The 21,676-nt window shown below is 41.0% G+C and overlaps 1 protein-coding gene across 1 annotated transcript in view; it reads left to right on the top strand.

The window, feature by feature from the left end:
* SPOCK1 (SPARC (osteonectin), cwcv and kazal like domains proteoglycan 1) overlaps positions 1–21,676 on the top strand; it is a 505,769-nt gene that overhangs the window by 303,179 nt on the left and 180,914 nt on the right. The window lies entirely within an intron of this gene.

Here is a 21,676-nt window from a genome sequence, read left to right as displayed (position 1 = left end):
CTTTCACCTGAAGCACCTGACCAGAGGACCAATCAGGAAACCGGATTTTTTCAACTTTGGGTGGAGGGAATTGTGTGTCTGAGTCTTTGTTTTCTGCCTGCCTGCTTTCTCTGAGCTTTGGAGAAGTAGTTTCTTTTTTCTAGTCTTCTGTTTCCAAGTGTAAGGACAAAGAGATCAGATAGTAAGTTATATGGTTTCTTTTCTTTGGTATTTGCATGAATATAAGTGCTGGAGTGCTTTGATTTGTATTCTTTTGGAATAAGGCTGTTTATTCAATATTCTTTTAAGCAATTGACCCTGTGTTGTATCATCTTAATACAGAGAGAACATTTGTACTTATTTTTCTTTCTTTTTATATAAAGCTTTCTTTTAAGACCTGTTGGAGTTTTTCTTTACTTCAGGGAAATTGAGTCTGTACTCACCAGGGAATTGGTGGGAGGAAGGAATCGGGGAGATCTGTGTGTTGGATTGCTAGCCTGATTTTTGCATTCCCTCTGGGGGAATAGGAAAGTACTTTTTGTTTCCAGGATTGGGAACAGAGAGGGAGATTCACTCTGTTTGGGTTCACAGAGCTTGTGTCTGTGTATCTCTCCAGGAGCACCTGGAGGGGGGAAGGGAAAAAGGATTATTTCCCTTTGTTGTGAGACTCAAGGGATTTGGGTCTTGGGGTCCCCAGGGAAGGTTTTTCAGGGGGACCAGAGTGCCCCAAAACACTCTAATTTTTTGGGTGGTGGCAGCAAGTACCAGGTCCAAGCTGGTAACTAAGCTTGGAGGTTTTCATGCTAACCCCCATATCTTGGACGCTAAGGTCCAAATCTGGGACTAAGGTTATTACACCCCCGGACTGGTGGCCAGGACCCGGGCAGTGTGAGTGCCACTGAAAATCAGCTCATCTGCTGTCTTTGGCACACATATCATAGGTTGCCTACTCTCGCTCTAAAACAAAGCTCTAGCAGCAGTGTTTGGATTTGCAGCACCAAGTGGCAGTGTCTCCACTGCATTACAGCACTCCTCTTTTAACCCATACCTGCTCATAGCTGGTGAGCTCCAATTTAAAGCACCAGTTAACTCGAGCTAGAGACTTCTGTGCATGGACTGGAGTCAGGTTAAGGGCTGTACTCAAGTTATATCTTGAACTAACACTGCAGCGGAGACAAGTCCAACAAGACTTAAGCCTCCAGATGCCTTTGAAATTCAGGGGGGATTAGGTGTCTGGCTCCCCTGAAAATTCCACCCCAAAGGACAAGTTGTAATATACATTGAAAGATAATCAGAAGAATAAAACGGAGTAAGAAAATCTTGAACATCAGTAAAGGGTCTTTAAAAATCAGTGTGACTTTACTGGATGCAGGTGGGAAAGCTTTAAGGTAGGATGAACTATCCTGTGATCTTGGAGTATTTGTGTGATTGTTGGTTGTCCCATGCTGATGCTTCTGAGCCAAGATACATTTGCTTGGTTGGTAAAACGTATTTGTCATCTCAAGCTTCATTCACAAGGATTGCAAGATCCTTTCTACAAAGGGATGGGATCAAACTGGCATGACAGAGCTGTGAGATGCTGATGGCTGTCCAGAGATAAACCTGGAGCAATAGGCTAAGCTTTTAATATTGGTGGAAAGTGTCCAGGAAATAGAGTTTCCAGGGAAATACACTTTTCAGGGGGTGACTAGGCATCACAGTAAAAATCAGCTAGAGGCATTCAGTTTCATACAATTATGTCACATCCAATATTTAATAAATACCAAATAATTATAAAGGCCTCTCAAGAATGTTGTCAAGAATGGAAAAGACTTATGTGACTACTCACATAAGTAACATTACTCACATATGTGTTTGCTGGATCAAGGCCTTAATTTTTGCAATCTGTTCTCTAATTTCTTTCGTACAGTTAGGGGAAAATCCTTCTTTGAAGAACATTTTGTCCAATACATAAGTGAATTCTGGTGGCATTACATGACTCACACAAGCAAAATGGTTTTCATGAAATATATTTTGCCTTATCATACAAAGCTAATATGGACAAAGTAGTATTTTAAACCTGCAATTTGGAGCATAAAACGAAGCTTGTAAGTTTAAGTGCATGGTTGTACATAGTGCTTATGCTACCAGGAAATTTTACATATTATGCAACTGTATGTCACACCTCAGAAGAAATTGAAGCACTTGTATATCACGAGTACAAATAAAATACATGTTGAGCAAAATAGTTCCTGGGCTATTTCCAATATTTGTTGTCTCAGAAGTAATCAGACAACTTGTTTAAAGTGGCCCAGAAGGAAAAGTACGAAGTAGAAGCTGCATGTCCCTTTTGTCCAGTAATCAGTCCCAAGTTTATGTGATCTCTCTAGCATTCCTGTAACACCTGCAGCCATTTCAGGTCAACTTTGAGTACCACTGTGACTATGGTGACAGGTTTTAATTCTTCTTCCACCTTGCTTTGAAAAAGTCTTCAAACATTTTGCAGCAAGTTTTGTAGGACTGTGAACATTCCTATTGATGCACAGTAGGGGCGCGTGTCACAGAATAGCTCTTGCTCTCAAAATCTCCAGCTAGCTAATTTCCTCAGAGGGTAGAAATATCAGTGAAAAATTACCCAGCCAAATTCTTTGAGGACTTAAATCTATTGACCCAATGGACAATAGAGAATTTGGCCCTCACTCTCTGTATTTTGAGACTTTGTGTTCTTTTGGCTGTGCCTGACCAGAATACTATATTAGCGAGACAAGGTGAGTGAGGTAATATTGGACCAACTTCTGTTGGTGAAAGAGACAAGCTTTTGAGCTTACAGAGAGTTTGAAAACTCATCCCTCTCACGAACAGAAGTTTGTCCCAAAAAAAGATATTACCTCACCCACTTTCTCTCTAATAACCTGGGACCAACACGGCTACACCACCATACAGAATACTGCATGTATGATAGTTTCATTTATGCCCATATAAATCAGGAGCAACTCCAACAGACTCTGTAGTTACACCAGTGGAAATCCAATGTGGCTGAGAACTGGGCCTTGTCTATCTGTACATATAAAGTAGCGGATATGAGCTAACACAGCATCACAATGATTGTACAGTAACTCCTCACTTAAAGTCGTCCCAGTTAACATTGTTTTGTTGTTACATTGCTGACAGTGGGGAGGCATAGCTCAGTGGTTTGAGCATTGGCCTGCTAAACCCAGGGTTGTGAGTTCAATCCTTGAGGGGGCCATTTAGGGATCTGGGGCAAAAATCTGTCTGGGGATTGGTCTTGCTTTGAGCAGGGGGTTGGACTCGATGACCTCCTGAGGTCTCTTCCAGCCCTAATATTCTATAATCAATTAGAGAACATGCTCGTTTAAAGTTGTGCAATGCTCCCTTATAATGTTTGGCAGCTGCCTGCTTTGTCCACTGCTTACAGAAAGAGCAGCCCATTGGAGGTAGCCTTTGGGGGCATGGAACCAGGGTGGGCCGGTAGCCCCGCATCAGCTCCCCACTCCCCTAAGTTCCATGTGCGGCAGCCACCCAGCAGGCTATCAATTGCCGACAGTTCAGCTGTCCCTCCCCCTACTACCATGTGCTGCTCCTGCCCTCCATCTCGGAGTTTCTCCAGGGAGCCTCCTGCTTGCTGTGCAGGTGGGGGGGGATAAGAGAGAGGGCTAATGTCAGGGTGTCCCCCCCACTTACTTACCCCATCTCTATTGAGCAGGGGGGAGACACAACAGGGCTCAGGTCGGAGGGAGCTTGCTAGCAGCAGCTGCTGTCTCAACTTGCTGATCAACTTAAAAAGCAATATATTTAGGGTGGAGTTAGCGTACTTAAAGGGTCAGTGCGCATCTCTCTCTCACACACAGTGTGTGTCTCTGTGTCTCTCTGCCATGCTGTCTTCCCTCCCTCCATTTGTGCTGCCTTGTAGAGTGTGAGGCTACATTAACAGCCATGTGTTAACCCTGAGGGCTCAGCCAAATGCTAGTTCATCATTTAGCAGTAAGGCATTCCCTGGGACAGATTCCACCCTCTGACTCCACCACCTCAACCAAGCTTTGCAATCATCATTGCTGTGGACAGTATTAAATTGTTTAAAACTTATACTGTGTGTATGTGTATAATAGATACAAGTGTATCTATTCCATGCATAATGTGACTAACTTTCAAACCACCCACAGCAACACCCAATAATGCTGTTTCATTTTCTTTGTGCTGAGGTGCACACTTTGTAAGCCACTACAGTAAGTTGGTAATAATGTATAAAATTGACCTTGTTGGAAGAATATTCATTTACACAAGCTAAGGATAGGATCCTGAGACTTCTTACAAACAATATATGGCATCATAGGCATACATAGTGTTTTACAAATCACATAGATTAGATAAGTCTCTGCCCCAAGGAGTTTACCATCTAAATTGGGCAGACCTGGTACAAACAAAGGCAGGGGGTAGCAGACAGTCGTAGCAGATCTCTGACTGAAGAATACCTAAAAGAGATGAGTTTGAAAGTCTTCCTGTGTGTTAATTGGTTCAAATATACACAAAACACAGTGAATAGCACTTTAAGAGATATTTACATATCTACACTGCATTTTTGACATGGCACTTTACAGGATTTCAGCCTGCTCCTCCGCTTCTCCTGTGAATGCCTCTCATAAGAAGGAAAGTTCTTCTGGGAAACACAGAAAGGACAAAAAGAATTGGCAAAGGAGTAACAACCATGTTAATGTGATCGGGGCTTTGAAAATGCTTTACTGGACCCATGTAATTTGTGATTGCTAGTTAGCTCATCATCTCAGAGTGATATATTATACATACTTCCGTACTCATAAAAGTCAAGCTGTTAGCTCAGCATTCTCCAGTAGTACTGACCATTGTTACGGAGAGAAGCCAGTACTGAATGTCTCACTAATTTATTATTACTATTTTATTGAAAGATCTGGACAAGTTTACCAGATGAAACATCTGTCCCTCTAAATTCACATCACGGGGTTACACTGACCAGGGAGACATTGTTGACAGCTATATTTATTCATGAGTGAACTAATCCCAATCTCTCTCTCTCTCTCTCTCTCAAATATCTCTGGGTAATACACTAGAAAACCTTGGTTTCTGGTTAGTTAGGGTCCCATGGCAAAAAAGGCTGTGAAACCTGGCTACCAGAGGAGTGAAACTGTATATTTTGTACTGAAGGACATAAATCCACACCGTGTAGAGGCTAAGCATAGGAGTTTATTACATACAGTGCTGGTGGAGTGTCACCTGGCTTATTAGGCTCAGAGACACTGTCAATCAATTGATTACAATAGAATATATAGATTTTCCATGGGCGAGGGAAAGTGATGGGGTAGGCAGTCCCACACCCCGGGATAGGTTTTGCAGCAAGACAAGATAGCACATTAGCCAATGGTTAAAAGGTTACATAATGTCTCTGCCCATGGTCTCAAGTTAGCAAGTTAACATTTAATGAATACTTTGATAAAATGTTATTAGTATAAAATATATATGTTGAATTCTGATTTGGGGTCCATAGGAATGGAGCATCTCCTTTGATTGTCCAACAGGTACATTCCTAGAGGTTAAAGCAAAGAAACAGTGAAAGTATATGGCAATAAAGATTGTCCCCTTTATGTCTTAAGGCAGGCATTGGTCCCTGGGAAGGGAGGTGGAAGGAGGCCATATCTTATACTGACATATGCCAACTTTTCATAAACTCAAGGTTGGATCTGTGGGAAGAACGTTTCCTACAGAAGAGACTGACACAATAGGAACTGGGATCCTTTGTCCAATTTGCAACTCTGAATAAGACACAGTTATTTAGTTCTTAGCTCCAACACCTGACTAGGCCTATTTGCTAGGCCTATTTTAACAAAACAAGATTATCTGTTTACCCCAGCTTTCTCTTAGCTAATCACTGTTCACTAGGCCTCTGGTCTCTTGACCAAACTCTGGACTTTGAATCTAAGAAAGAAATGGCACAATCCATATACCAGGTTGTTATATAAAATGCACATGGATTTTAACCCTTCATGTACCATTGCTGATTCACATGCTAATTTTTTGGCTTAGGTTGGATCTGAAAGGGAATTCAAGAGAGAGATTAATAATAGCAAGAATGCCAGTGACTAGGCTGCTTTCAAGTATTGATGGTGGAGGTCAGAGTGTTATATAGACATCTTTGATCACAGCAAACCCACTGTTTGAGCGTTTCTGAAAGGTTACCCAAATAAGAAGTATGGCCTGTAACAGCCTTATTACTAGAGTTTTCTGTATTATACAAACACTTTTATCTTTTGCTTTTAGTATGTGTTAAACATTGAACTTGTATACCTTGACACTGTCGCTTTAATCTTCTCTTTGTCTCTTTGCAAGTCTGCCCATTTCTGTTGCTCGCTTTCATGCTCTGCCAGTAGTGCTAAATGCTAATGAGATATTGGCATGAATCCAAGCATTCCTCTGGGGGTAATTTCTTCCTGTACTGGACACCTGACTACTGGCCTGATCAAGTTGAGAGAGTGTTTTGTTTCTTCCACAATCCTGTTCAAGACTAAGTGATTTACATGGTGATGTTTATCAAAGCTCGAATAAGTAAGAAGTCTGTATTTTGATGTGTTGTAACACAGTCAAACCTGGGAAATGGTAATTAGCTGTGGATCTAGTAATAGCATCATTTTTTCCCCAATTACTTTTAGACTGTGTTATGGTTATTTTGATTCAGAAATTAGATCTTTTTGAAGGTGATATTTAGAAAAACTGTGTCCCACAGGGAACTGAAAAATAACATTGCTTAGCTGAGCGCACGAAGCGTTGGTATATTTTTCAGGGCATCACTGAGATAATTGTACTTGCTTACCGTTTTATTGCCTGTTCTCTACAAAGACCAACCAGCAACTGAAGGACCAGAGGACCGAGATAAGTGATAGGGCACCATTATGCTGTATCTTTTTTTTTCTTTGTCTTTCCTTTTCTTTGCTGAGAGCAGCCAACCAGCTAAACTACAGCTACTTCTGGTTTATTCTTGTTCCAAAGGACAGTGTTTGAGTTTTGCAGAGAAGTTAGAAACAACTTTCTTTCTATTTATGATAAAACTCGGGAAGAAGCTTGGGGAAGAGAAGCATGATCCCTTATTTATGAATGTTCTACCCCATCAGACCACAGTCACAGATCGCCATTTGTCATGAGTAAGGCCCCTGGATTGCTGTAGGAAATATTGTCAAATTTTGCAGGAAGTTTAGAAAATCCACAGGAAAACCTGTATTATTTATATTGCTAATATTTAATATTAGCAAACAAAAAGTGTGGTAGTGACCGTTCACATTGCAGCAGGAGACACCCCATCCACCCACAATATAGGCTGCATTAGATATGAAAAAATCTGAGCAGAGTCACAAAGTCTTTTCTAGAATGACAAGTTTCTGTAGTACATAGTCCAGGAACTCTACCCATGAGCCTCCACACATTAGTTTGTTACGATGATAATGCTTACCCTTCCACTTCTTAAGATTGATGTGCAGATTAAATAGTTAATGTCTACAGTGCTTTGGAGACATAATGCTCTATAAACGTGCAAAGTTGTTATTTATTACACCAGAGTTGCCCATGAATTGTGGACTATATATGCCAGATTGTTGTTGTAGGGTTGCTTATGAATGCTGAACATTGATTTTTCTTATCTGCCAGTATTGATTTTTGCTTTAGAAGAAAGAGCATTGAATTGTTTGATAAAACCCACACACATAAAAACACAAGTTGCATGGACTTAGTCAAACAAATGTAACATAAAAATTCTCAAATGTTGGGCCTGTCATACCTTGCACTATCTTGTAAAATTACAGTAATTGTCTCTGAATGAAAGCGCTAAATGTGAATAGAATATGGTAAATGATATATTGTGTAGTTTGTAAACTCTCCTACATTGTTCTGTCATTACTATTATTCTTGCTAATATCTAATCACTTGTGGTACATATGCAGCTTAACTTTGTAACAAAAGCAAATGCAAATGCCTACCTACATTCTTTTATGAGAGCCCTGCCAATCAAAGAGAAAGCCATCTTTGACGTCACAGCAGAGTACATCACATGACATGTAAAATATCAAGACCTGAGAGCAAAGCTTTATAAAGTATTTTATGAGGGCAAACAATAAAAAAACCCATTGCAATTTTAAGATTAGAAAAAATAGATGCAATTAATCACAGTTTTAATTGCACTGTTAATAATAGAATACCAATTTAAATTTATTATAAATATTTTGGATGTTTTTCTACATTTTCAAATATATTCATTTCAGTTACAACACAGAATACAAAGTGCACAGTGCTAATTTATTATTATGTTTGATTACAAATATTTGTACGATAAAAAAGATAAAGAAATAGTATTTTTCAGTTTACCTCAGACAAGTACTGTGGTGCAATCTCCTTATTGTGAAAGTGCCACTTACAAATGTAGACTTTTTTTTCCGTAACTGCATTCAAAAACAAAGCAATGTAAAAGTTTAGACCTTGCAAGTCCACTCAGTCCTACTTCTTGTGCAGCCAGTTGCTAAGACAAACAAGTTTTATTTACATTTAGTTTTTTCCACACCCCTGAGTGATGTAGTTATGCCAACATAATTTGTTAGTATAGATCAAGCCTGAGAGAAAGGGGGAAAGAAACTGCAGAACTTGTTGAAAGGGAAGAGGGTTTGAAGTGAAGATTGTCCAGAAACTGAGGGCCAGCATCTAAGCAGGGTGCTATATGTGAAAGACTGGACCATCTCTGTAACAGAGGGCACTCTGAGAAACTGTTCAGAGGCAAAAAGTAACTTGTATTAGAAAAGAGAAATTAACTAATATAGAAGTGAAAAGCCTGAGGTTGCAGCTTTGTTTATTTTCTGCTTTTCCTTACTGCTTCCTCTTTGAATCTGTGATTTTTCTATTAAATATATTTATATATTTTTATCCCAAGCTGGTCTCTGTTGTGCAGACTGTGTGGAATGTGTGTCCTAAAGTGAACTGAAAACAGGTGGGGGGCTGGTTTCACTCTTTTGGGGGACATGAAACAAATGAGAAAAATCTGAGTGCCTAGTAGTGAAGAACTCGGGAAGGAGGGATTTGGGGAGACTCAGGACTGGAAGGGCTGTTGGGGTCACCTTGCAAGCAGTAGCCAGGCTGGTGGAAATCAGGTTGAGGTCTTGTGCTTGTGGGCAGGCTGCTGGTGTCAGGGATCTGAGCTAAAGCTGCACAGAATAAAGGCACCCCTGGTTACAGGCAGGTGGTCACCATACCCTTTACTGCTCTGGGTAATCCCCAAAATCTCACACCTGCCCTTTGGCCATTCCTGTCCTTTGCCCTGTAAGTTCTTCAAGGTAAGGGACCAGTTAGTCCCTTTTTGTGTGAAAAGCTCCTTGCATGTTGTGGACATGAACCAAAACAAATTATAACAATAAAAAACTGGTAGAAATGTCTCCTTCTCAGCAACCCTCAGAAAAGGACAGTAAAAAAGAACATGCAGGGCTTGATGATATTTAAATAGACAAATGGCCAAAGGAGTGGGTGGAATCCACTACCTGCATCCCACTGCTCTTGGAAGAAGAGTTCAGGTTCCCACGCCCATCATTCACTTCGGCAATTCTTGACTTTTGAGTGTTTAATCAGCAACTTGAACATTCTCCTGCTGTCATTTTTTGGATCATATTGTCATTATTATTAATATTTAAAATAGAAGCATCATACCTCTGAGCCCAGGCACCAGTTTTCAACATGTCCACAGGCCCGGGTTTAAAAAATTGTCAAAATCAGCCTCTAGAGACCGCAAGGGTATAGTAATAGAGGCTCTCTATTTCCCTGTTAGTGCCACCACTTTTGACCTTTGACCTTGTCATTTTTCATTTGTTATTGTCCTTAGCAGCTGGCTGACTCTTCCCATGAATTGACTGACCTACCAGGGGAACCAGGATCTGCAGTCTTTATTGGGCTTGCCGTAGCTAAGGATATATATCTTAAATAAAGACTGCTGTTTTTTCAATATGTCAGACATATCAACTATAGAATTGCGGCCAGCAACACTGTAGTAGTACTTAATATGTTTCTGTATTTTTGCTGTTTATCTGTATCTGAAATTTTTTGAGTAATCCATTCATTCAGAAATTATTATTTAATGTTTACAAATGACTCCTACTGCTGTGAAAATTGTCCCCTATTTATACAATAGCCTACTTACTAGAGATTTTAAATTTACTGCTAAGGAGTTGTTTTTTTCAGTGTAGAGGCCCCAGGACATGAAATGAATGTGTTGTGTAGAAAAGTCTTTTTTTTTTTTTAGTGCTAATAAAAGGATTGTTTTTATAAGATTGGGATTTATGTTTACAGGGAAAGGTTTTTGTTAAAGCCTTTCTTCAACTTACAGCATCCCACTATATTGGAAAAAGTATTAAATGTTCACCTCTTCAAAATCTGCCTTTAGGTAAATAGTATTGCAAATCCTATTGCAGTGTGTATTATAAACTTAAAATATTTTGTATGAAATTTGCAGATTAGCCCTTCAAAAATACTGCTTTTCATTTGACACAGGTCAGTATGTCAAATCTTTTTTTTTTTACAATGCTGTATCTGTTTACAATGCTGTATATTATTCATGTCACACAATCTCAGTGTTTACATGATTTTAAACCCAATCAAGTAGAAATTGATCTTTGTTTTGTACAAAATATTATACTTTTTATTCTCACGGTACCAAAGATTCACATAGAATTTATCCAACAGCCCTCTCAATACAGTCAGTGGAAGGTATTTATGTTTATGGGAGAAATTGAGACCTAGAGGCAGATTCCCCCTTCCCTTCTGGACTTGAGGGACATCCTTGCTAAAGGGAGAGCTTCATTCCCTGGATGGGTGGCAACTTCCTTTTCCAGAGTTCTGTTGGAGAGACCAGGTTTAAAATACGGTCCAGCATCAGAATCTGCCTAGGAGAGGCTCCGAATCAGCACCTCTCCCTGCCAGGCTGGCCTTGCTCCTCCAGAGCTACCACTTTTGGAGATGCACCAGTGGGGTCCAGATTCCTTGTTGGAGCAGAGGTTGCAGATAGCTTGCACCACTGTAACCCTGGGCCAGATAGATTTACCACCTTCAGGGACAAATCAACCTGGGTAGCTCCTATGGTATGAATCTGGCTATTAGCAGAAGAGGTTTTAACACCACAGAAGCCCATGGAGAATTCACCTGGTCTGAAATTGCCCCCTTTGGAGCAAGCTAAATCCAGTGGAGCATTTTTAGATAACTTGGAGAGAATTTGATGGAGTTGATGGTAAAAAGGGAACAAGTATTTTTTTATTTGATGCAAGTTATCAAATTTAATGTTCAGTCTGTTACTTCCTACTGCTTTAATTTTTCAATTTCCATCCTTCTCTTTTTTCATTAATAAGCCTGCGATTGCCTGCTTAGCTCTCTGCCAGAACGCAACAAGAGCTCAACCTACTGATTTTCAATTTAGTTATTTTACATCACATTAATTCGACCAATGAACCATGAATGACATCATTTATGGACATCAGCCACAAAATCTATTTCAAGCTCTGAACATGGGGATTAATAATGCTGGTCTGAAATTAACCCAAAAACATTTTGCTTCTTCAAATATGTCTGTTAATGTAGCATGGCAGAGTCTCCATTGTTAACCTTGTAGGGGAATATTTCCTGTTCACACCTCCTTACCAACTCTGTAACCTATCGAATTCACACTCATGACTGGGAAACTAACTGCAGATGACTTAGCTGTGAAAACTAGCAAGTGAAAGAACAAAATTTGGTAACAAGTTGCCATGCTCTAAATGGTTTGGGCTGTGCCTATCTCACTGGGAGCCACTGTCAAATTCTAGGCCAAGTGCTCAAGCTGAGAGTCACAAGGCCAAATCCTGAGAAGTACTGAGCATCTGCTGCTTTCTAATCCTTTAATTATTCTTGTGGCTCCTCACTGAACAACCTCCAATTTTTTGACATCCGTCTTGAATTGTGGATACCAGTACTAGACACAGTATTCCTGCAGTGTTCGCATCAGTGCCAAATGCAGAGGTAAAATGCCTCCCTGCTCCTACTTGAGATTCCCCTGTTTATTCATCCAAGCATTGCATTAGCACTGTTGGCCACAGCTTTGCAATGGGAGCTCATGTTCAGCTGATTATCCAACAAAACCTCCAAATCTGTATCAGTCACTTTCTTCTCAGGACAGAGTCCTCCATCCTGTAAGTACGGCCTACATTCTTTGCTGTATACTGTAAGTGTATACATTTCCATTCTCCCATAGTAAAACTCATATTGTTTGCTTGTGCCCTGTTTACCGAGCAATCTAGAGCACTCTGTGTCAGTGACCTGTCCTCTTCATTATTGACCACTCCATTTTTAGTGCCATTTGCAAATTTTATCCTCTAACAGTCTCTCTATTTAAATCCTACCTAATGTGCCTAGAAAATACACACTTTTCAAGGCACTGTTTGTGTCCCCTTAATGAGGGCTTGAGTTATCTCACACATCATAGTCAACATGACCCTATACAATTTGGCATAGTTTTAAAATAAAAGCCATCTTTTTCAGCTTGAGTCTGTTACAGCCATGTGTAATTTCATACTGACACTAGCTGATCAAAAAAAAAAATATTTACCCCTGGATAGCTTTACTGTGCAGTAGATCGGAATCCCAATTATTTCTGACCATATAATATATTTTTGTTCTGTTTATTTTGGAAATGATGTTTATGTTTGTGTTAATCATACACTGGCACACAAGATAATATTATTCTCTTTAGATTTTTCTCATTCTTTGCTGGAATACTATAATATGGAGTGATGGTAGACTCCAGACAGTTATGATTGGGACTGTAGTAGCTTTCCATTGAAAACCCACTTTTGACCTAAACTATATCAATCTTTTATAGATTTCTGATGGATGGTCCTCTGCCAGAGAGGACTATTTTTTGAAAGTTTTGGAGATGGCATTTGAAAAATCAGAATTATTATGCTTTTGTAAAATTGTTCTAAGAAAATTGGGACATCATCCTTAACAGCGCTGCTTAGTAGGTTCTTTGCAATTTAGGCTTTAGCATGCTAAACTGAGATTTGGTGTAAGGCTCCCAGTTCTGTCTTAAAGTAATATTTAAGCTGTAATTGCAGATGAATTGACCTAAAGGACTGGAGGAAATGTGGCAATTTTAAACTGTTGCTTCCTCCCCTTTAGGCAGCAATTTTTGGGCTTCTGGGTACTTTAAACTCAGAAGGCATTGTGAATTTCAAGGGATAATTTGGCCTACTCTCTGTTGTTAAACTAATGTGGGAGTATTATTTCCGCTTTAGTTTTTCAACAGCAAAAGAGCAGGAAATTGTCATTGGGCCACAAAGCCCTGTTCAAAAGGCAGGACTCAAGGGGAATAGGAAAAAAGGTCTGAATAGCCTAGGAGGAAAAAAATAGGTTAGAAACAATAAATTGAACAAATACAGCCAAAATAGTGGAGAGAGAGACGTTACCTTTATCCTGTAATTTCTCCAGCCCTTCTCCGCTGGACTGTGTTTCATAATGAAAGGATATGTTGCATAAAGCTAAAAAGGTGGGATTTTTCAGAATTCTTTCCAATAAAACAGTGGTTCTCAACCAGGAGTATGCAGAAGTCTTCCGGGGGTACATCAGCTCGTCTAGATATTTGCCTAGTTTTATAACGGGCTACATAGAAAGCACTAGCGAAGTCAGTACAAACGAAAATTTCATATAGACAATGACTTGTTTATACTGCTCTGTATACTATAAACTGAAATGTAAGTACAATAGGTATGTTCCAATTGCTTTATTTTATAATTATATGGTAAAAATGAGAAAGTCAGCAATTGTTCAGTAATACTGTACTATGGCACTTTTGTATTTTTAAGTGTGATTTTGTAAGCAAGTCGTTTTTAAGTGAGGTGAAACTTGGGGGTACGCAAGATAAATCAAACTCCTGAAAGGGGCACAGTCATCTGGAAAGGTTGAGAGCCACTGCAATAAAGAATTGACACTCCAACAGCAGTAAGTCATGCCAGAGTATGCATAAGTAGGCTGCTGGTGAACTTCTCGGCTGGCTGCCTGCCTTATGTCTCACAAACCGTCCATGGTGTGCACCAATAGCCTACTAATGCCTCTTCTGTTATGGCTTATTGCTGTGCTGTATTGTATTTATGCAGATACTAAAAAGAAAATTAACTTTTTATTACCCAGAATCATACTTTATAATGGCTAGCATGAAAGGATAATGTCTAGTCATGATAGTTCTGTTCCAGTAACCCTGTCCTAGCTTTATTACCATAATAGCTATATGAAAATGTTAATTAATACATTACATATCTAAAATGACAGCTAAGAACGTTGTCTTGTTAATTTACCTGACCTCCATCTTCCAGCTTTTGATTCCTACTCAACCTGTCTTCTTTCATTAAGCAAAACAAAAATTCCTAATTAGTTGACTGTTATCAGCAGTTAACATCAACTACCGAGGACTAATTCACTTTGGTAGTAAAGCAGAAGGTTAAAATCTTTGTTTTATTCTCTTCCCCCCGCCCCCCCCATACACAACAGCCACTTTTATTTTCCCCAGTGTGGAAGACGTTGAGACACTGGGGATACTTACAGACATAGGGAATACCTGTGCCTCACCAGACTCATGCCTCCAGTCTAGTAGCCTTCTCTGACCTGTCCACATCCAGATGCATCAGAGGAAGATGCACGAAGCACCATATTTTCTGTATCCCGCTCCCTATGCATTCTAACACTTTAGTTGGTTTTTTTGCTTGGCACATTTAATAGAGAGGGGTTTGTTGCCTGAGTTAGTTAATATGTATAAATAATTCAAAATAGTCTTTCCAGTGTGTATTACCTTACTCAGGATTGAATTTTTTTCACTGCCCATTCACCTACCTTCGTTAAATCCCTCAGAAACACCTCTAATGTGGACTTACCTAGTTTAGATGAAAAAGGTGGGTCTGTGCTCCAACACCCATCCCATGCTAAGGTTTTGAATCTAATTATGTTGTGGTCACTCTTACTTAGTATCTTGCTTATAGTTAAACACAGGATATGGAAGAATTTTTGCACAAGATTTTCTTTTTAAACTGAATTTCAACTTATTAAAAAGTAACGCTCAAGAGCCTGGAGCTATTTAAAGCAAGGTTTACGGTTCCTTTATATTTCACTAAAGTTGGGCTGGCTGGATCTGGAGGGTTGCTTCGGGTTGCTTTACAGTTTTTTGCCTGATTTTGCAGCAAAACCATAAATCAACCCAGGTTCACAATACTTTTGCAAGCTGATCTTCATGTTTGTGATGAAATCCAAAAGGAACCAGCGCATTTCCTAATGAGTTTTGCTAAGCTCTCGATTTCCTGCTAGTTGTGGGTTAGTGCTGAATTGCAGAGCTTGTCCTCCTCTCGCTGAAATAGATGGGAGCTTTGCCATTGACTTCATGGGAGCATAACTGAAACGAGATAGATAACGTGTGTTTATAGTGCTATCAGAAAATATCAGTTCAAACAATGGTGTGCCCAAAATTCAATCCTTTGAGTACTACTGATGTATAGTATGTATAGTACATGCCACATGCTTGTTCCTTTAGGGGAAGGAAGAAAAGAAGATCTGTTGGAAAAAGAGAGTGAATCCAGAGCACAATTGGGTCAGAATATGGTGCAGCCTACTAGCTCCTACATTATAACCGTTACTCACATGAGGAGACTTAGTTTTACTTAATTTTTAAATATCAAAACTTGCCATAGGGAAATCGGAAAACAAGTAAAGTTATTCCCTATGTCCCAAATAGCTTGCAAAATGAAACTAAAACAAGTAGAGGTTGTAAGCGGGTGATCCAAGGGGAGAATATTGAAGCAGTTGAGTTGGGAGAGGGTTAGGCACTGGATGATTGATTTACCCATTGGGATGTAAAGGATTTTTCAATATTATGTGAGATTTGGGTAGAGCTTGGATATGGGAGGAGGAGGAGACAGAAGTGTCGAAGATGAGCCCCAGGTTGCAGATATGGGTGACAGGGAATTTGGTTGTTTAATCACTTCTTAGTGAGAACAGGAATAGTGAACATAATTTAGGAAAAATGTAGGAAGAAAGATTATGAGCTTGGTTTTGGCCACATTGAGCTGTTGATATAACAAGACATCCAGAGTGATATATCGCAAAGACAGTGAAAGATGCTAGATTAAAGCACAGGAGAGGTCTCAGTTACACTTCCCCTCCCCCCAAATCTATCAGCGTAGAGGTGTTGAAAATGAAGAAGAGCTCGCTTAGAGCAGACCCCCGAGGGACACCAAGAGAAATAGGGAGTAGGAAGATTACCAAAAGAAATGCTTGAAGACCAGTCAGAGCAGCAGGAAGAGAGCAAATGGTGTCAGAGGAGGGAATGACCATAAAAGGGTCAGAAAAAAGGAGAGAATGTTAGTGGAAGAGATATGTAGATCTCCAGGAGTGGGGTTTTTTTTTAAGAATCGGGGAGACCAGGCCATATTTGTTTTACAGGGAGGAAGGAGCCAGAGAAAGGAAAAGTTAAAGATTAGGGAAGGAGTGAAAGTTGGAGGAAGACTGATTAGTTGGGTGGGGGGAACAAGGGGAGAAGTTGGAGGAGAAGAAAAAGCCAGGTCGATGACTGGGGAGGGATGCGATGGAGGAGTGAGGAGCAGCTCCCTAAGGGTATGAGGGATGGTGACTGTTTTGTAAAACTTCTCTTTGATGAAGTTAGCAAGTTCTTAAGACAAGGGAGAGAAGAGAGGACTTGTAGAGGGAGTCAAAGGTGGCAGCCAGGCAGAAGGATTGTAGATTAAGCAGCCAGGTAAAAAGGTTGTGGACTCAGTGAGGGAACAGAGATAAAATTGTTTAGGAGTGTTGATGACAGAGTTGAAAGGGAAGAACATGAATTTGTAGGGGAGGAAGCTTACAGGGTCCCCATACTTCCTCCAGAGACATTTATCAGCACAAAAAAGGACTGGAATGTGAGGTGTGAGCCAGGGATTGGGTGTGGAGGAATGGATAGTGGGTGGGGGAAGGGTGGTGGAGAGAGTGGAGTTGAATCACATACAGTGTTGACAGTGGTGAGAGATGGGAGGAGCAGATCAAGAATAGTGAGAATTTCATGGATGTTGGTAGACTGGAAGTCATAGGAAAGACAGATGGATGTGTGAGTGCTAGGAGTGTCACACTGGAGGAGATGAGATGTTGATCAGAGAGGAAATTCACACTAGAGAGCTCAGAGAGAACAATACCAAGGGAAGACAAGGTTCAAAGAGTGACCATCTTCACGTGTGAGAGAGCTGCAGCAGCTCAAGCCTGCACAGGACACTGGGTAATGACTCAGGTGGCTAGCCCATGCTGAGCTCCCTGCTGCCATGGCCTCTCTGCTATTGGTACATATGCAATCTAGATTCAGGTTAGCTTCATGTGTGAAAAGAACAGGAGTACTTGTGGCATTTTACAGATTAACAAATTTGAGCATAAGCTTTCGTGGGCTACAGCCCACTTCAAGATTAGGCCAAATGAGATGGTGGGGATGAAGCAGGGGGAAGCTACAGGTTTGGCTGGATAGCACTGTGAGCTCGATTCACCAACGGCAAAGGTAGGAGATTGAGAAGTAAAGGAGAGAGAGGGAGCGTGGTGTCAGGGATGATGGAGGTAATGGCAACAAGGAAGAAGAGGAGGAAATAGTCTGATGGGGTCTACATGAGATGCAGTTTCACCATAAATCAACAGTGCTGAATAATCAACAGGAGCATTAGGCTGTTGTGATACTAAAATGAATGAGATTTTGAATTGGCTCAGCTCTTTTTTTAAAATTTACAACAAATTTTAACAGCTTTCGGATTTTCTTAAAATTTACCCTTAACATCAGATTTCGACTGCAGTTGCGGGGGAGAGGACTGGGATTGTTTTTCTTCTACACTGTTTGACAAGACTGGATAATAAATAGTCTCTTTCTGTACAGAAATCATATATGAATTCTTTGGCGATGGACACTAATTGTACAAATTTCCTACAGTTTAATCTGTTGTAGCCTTCTTTGGATTTTAATAAACCTCTCTCTTAATAAAAGGTGTCCGAAGGGGCAATCATTTTTCTAGCACAGCTTGTAACCAATTGTTCATACCATCGTGGTGTGTGTGTGTGTGCGTGCATGTGCACACCAGAAGTACTGTGCAGTAATTTTATAAAAGAAACATTCGGTTTAGTGCCTTAAGGGCAATGAATTACTATAGTTTTATAAAAAATGCATTTACTTTCTAGTCACTACCAGCAATATGTCAGTTTCTGTGAAGATTGCATATTATTCGCCGTAGGAAGAGAAAAATCAACATAATAAAGCAGAACACAGTTGAACTGAATGTCTAAGGATGCTCTCCCCTCCCCTTCCCCCCATGGTTGCAAAGTGACTAAAGCTTTCTGGCACCACACTTCTTATGAATATCGTTCTATAAAGTGCATGAGTGAGAAATGTGTTGTCTGTAATCAATCGTCGTTTATTCTAGCAGTGAAGTGAGTTGTACTAAAAACAGTATTGTGAAATTAACGTAATTGAAGGAGCTGTAGAACTAGCCCATTCATCTCACCCAACAACTTCATGTAGATGTGGAATATTCTGGGGAGAAGATTGAGCCTTGTGGGATTCTCCAGGGAAGGCTTTGATGCTGGAGAAACAGTTACACATGATGACCCTCCAGGTTTGGCCTGAGAAGCACCAGAGCCATTTCAGGGCATTCACCCCGGCTTTTCTTGAAGTCAGGGCTGCAGCATTTGAGCCAGCAGTGGTATTCATTAGGATGCTGCAGTAAGACTCACCAAAATTTATGAGCTATGAAGTCTCTCTCTTTCATTACCTCAGATCGTCTCTTTTTAAGATGAACAGGTGTTGGAAACCCACTGAGCACCTCTCTCTGGAGAAATAACAGAAAAGCCTACTCTCATGGCAAGAGAAGGACAAAATGGTGGCAGACAAGCTGAGGCGCTGGAAGATGGTGGAGAAATGCCTATTTCTGCATTATGACAAAGTTTCATATGACATCTTGTCAAAGAGGTGAATTATACAGCCACTTACAAAGCCACCTAACCACATTATATGTGGGGCACAGTTGATGACAATCAGCGTTCCTCATCGCTCAGCGGAGGGAGGGAAAGCGGCAGCTCATCTTACAGTCTCAGGTGGACTCAAAAGATCTTACAACGTCCTCCAACAAAGAGAGGCAGACCTGATCTGCCTGATATTTTAATACTAAAACTGCAGAGTTGCCTTCCCTTTCATTTATTTTTGCTTTTGAAGTTTGGGGGGAAATATATAAGCTATTGTTTTACATCACAAAGGAGAGCTAAAGCCAAACACCAAAAATGTATGGCATTTTCTTTGCAGTTCACTGCTGAGCATATTATGCCAATGTACTGCCGCTTATACAGTATGCAAAATCCAGTGTTCTGAAGTCTACTACAAACAGAAGAGTTAGAGGATTTCAGCTTTAATTATAAATTTCCTGCCGCCTCTGAAATTACAAACTGTTGGTGTTATTTTTACATAGTTTTGTGTCTGAGATTCTCTTTTATGTTAGTATAAAAATAACAATGAAAAGGAAAACAATTCTCTTATGAAAATGTATGAGAGCCGGGAGCGTTAAGAAGCTCTGTTGTTTACTCAGTAGACCATAAGGGCTTTAAAATATACCAGGTGTATATTTTATGTTTTGGCTTTTGTACTTCCCATTCCTACCTATACCATTGCCTTGTCCTTCTTTGCCCCCTTTAAGGAAGTCAGTGCCAGTGGGCCCTAGCAGAAAGCAGTTTCTGTGGTCGTTAGGGCTCTCTAAAGTACCTCAGACCCTTCTGTACCCTTCGATCTTCTTTCTTCAAAAACCCCTTAGTACAGGGGTCAACAACCTGTGGCTCTGGAGCCACATGCAGCACTTTGGATGCCCCCTTGTGGCTCTTTGGATGCCCCCTTGTGGGCAGCCTTTTTTTTGAGGGGGTGCAAGGTGCAGGCTTGGGCTGGGAGAGGCTGGCTCTGCATACTCCTTAGGGGGAGGGGAGCCATGGTTCTCGGTACACTGCCTGCACCTGCAAGCACCACCCCCACAGTTCCGATTGGCCGGTTCCTGGCCAATGGGAGCTGTTAGGATGGTGCTGGGAGCGGGAGCAGTGCATGGATCTGCCCCTTCCCTCCCCCCACCACCACCAGGGGCACACAGAGACGTGCCAGCAGCCAGCCGCTTCTGGGAGCGGCATGGGGCCAGAGTCCTGGTTCACCGCCAGCTGGGAGCCGCCTGTGGTAAGCGCCTCCCGGCCAGAGCCTGCACCTCGCACCCCCCCACACACCCCAAACCCCCGTCCCAGGTCAGAACCCCTTCCTGCAGACAAACTCCCTCTGAGACCCTGCACCCTCTGTACCCCAATCCTATGCCCCAGCCCGGAGCCCCTTCCTGTTTATATTCAAATTCAAATGGCAGAAGTCACATTAAAGGTATCAGTAAGCAGTAATAACTTCAGTATGTTCAACTATTATTAGTTGATACATTCTAACTCTACAAGTAGTTGTGTGTGTGGTGTGGCTCTCGAAATATTGTGGTCAAAGACAAAAACAAAACAATGGCTCCTCTTCTTTGAAAGGTTGCTCACCCCTGCCTTAGTATAAATTTTAATAAACTCAATTAGACTCCTTCCTCTTGTAGAACAAGTAGTCTTGAGACCCAGCAGGCCAATAGACCCGTTGCTCTGTTCTAAAACCTAGTTGCTAGCTGGAACCAACAGAATCCACATGAGGATTTTCAATAGCATTTCCCTTAGGGATGTGGTGGTCTTCTCTAAGCAAATAGATTGCAACACCCACATTTCTGGCATTCCCTGTTTCTGGATGTCATGTTCTGCCGTTTGCCATACCCACTCTCTTCCATCTTCTGACAGCTGGGAGTTTGAGAGTCCTCTTCTTTCTGCTTTCTCTCCCTCTTTCTTTTGGCTTCTGGGAAATAAAGGGTCTCTACTTTTTCCTCTGGGCTTGAGGAAGCAGGCACAACTTCAGTCTTCTATGCATGATGGTTATTCCTGTTGTTTCATGTGCCATGTGCTGGGTAGTAACATGAGAGGACTCCATGTTTGTATAACTAGATTGGCTCTTTATTAAAACAGTTTACAGAGATGCTGCAGCTTCAGCTAGCCATTCTAGCCATCTGCACACATTAACTGACTGCCTGGTGCCTCCTCCAAGCTCTTCCTTCCAAGTTCCGTGCAGGTGAGTCCACATGGACTCTCCCGTCTTCCCAACCCCACCAGGTTGGATGCAAATAGCTTCTCCTCAGCCCTTCCTGTGCTTCTCAAACTCCAAGTCCATTTGCTTAGTAAATTAAGCTGGAAACAGTCCTCTGATTGGCAGTCCATATACCGGAACAAATTAATCCCTTTGGCATTGCATTGAAATACAGAAAGAGAAACCGGGATGCCCATCAGTGCTCACCTCCAGCAAGACAGTCAGTGTGGGAGCAATGTATGAGGTCTCCTCGGCACAGCATATGAACATGCGTCTTCACACATACTAATACACATGTACGCAGGCAGTACTGGATATAGTGGCCATTATTCCATATGGGAATAGATTGCAGGCAGAAACGGAAAGCAGTCAGCAGTCTCAATATACTCAGATAATGCAGTCATTTTCCCTAATGAAATCATGGAAATTCCCAAAGAAAGCTGGTGTGCATCC

The sequence above is a fragment of the Gopherus flavomarginatus genome, chromosome 7, assembly GCF_025201925.1.
Source record: "Gopherus flavomarginatus isolate rGopFla2 chromosome 7, rGopFla2.mat.asm, whole genome shotgun sequence".
Taxonomy (NCBI): domain Eukaryota; kingdom Metazoa; phylum Chordata; order Testudines; family Testudinidae; genus Gopherus; species Gopherus flavomarginatus.
The sequence above is the reverse complement of the archived record's forward strand: the minus strand, read 5'-3'. Positions and strand labels throughout refer to the sequence as shown.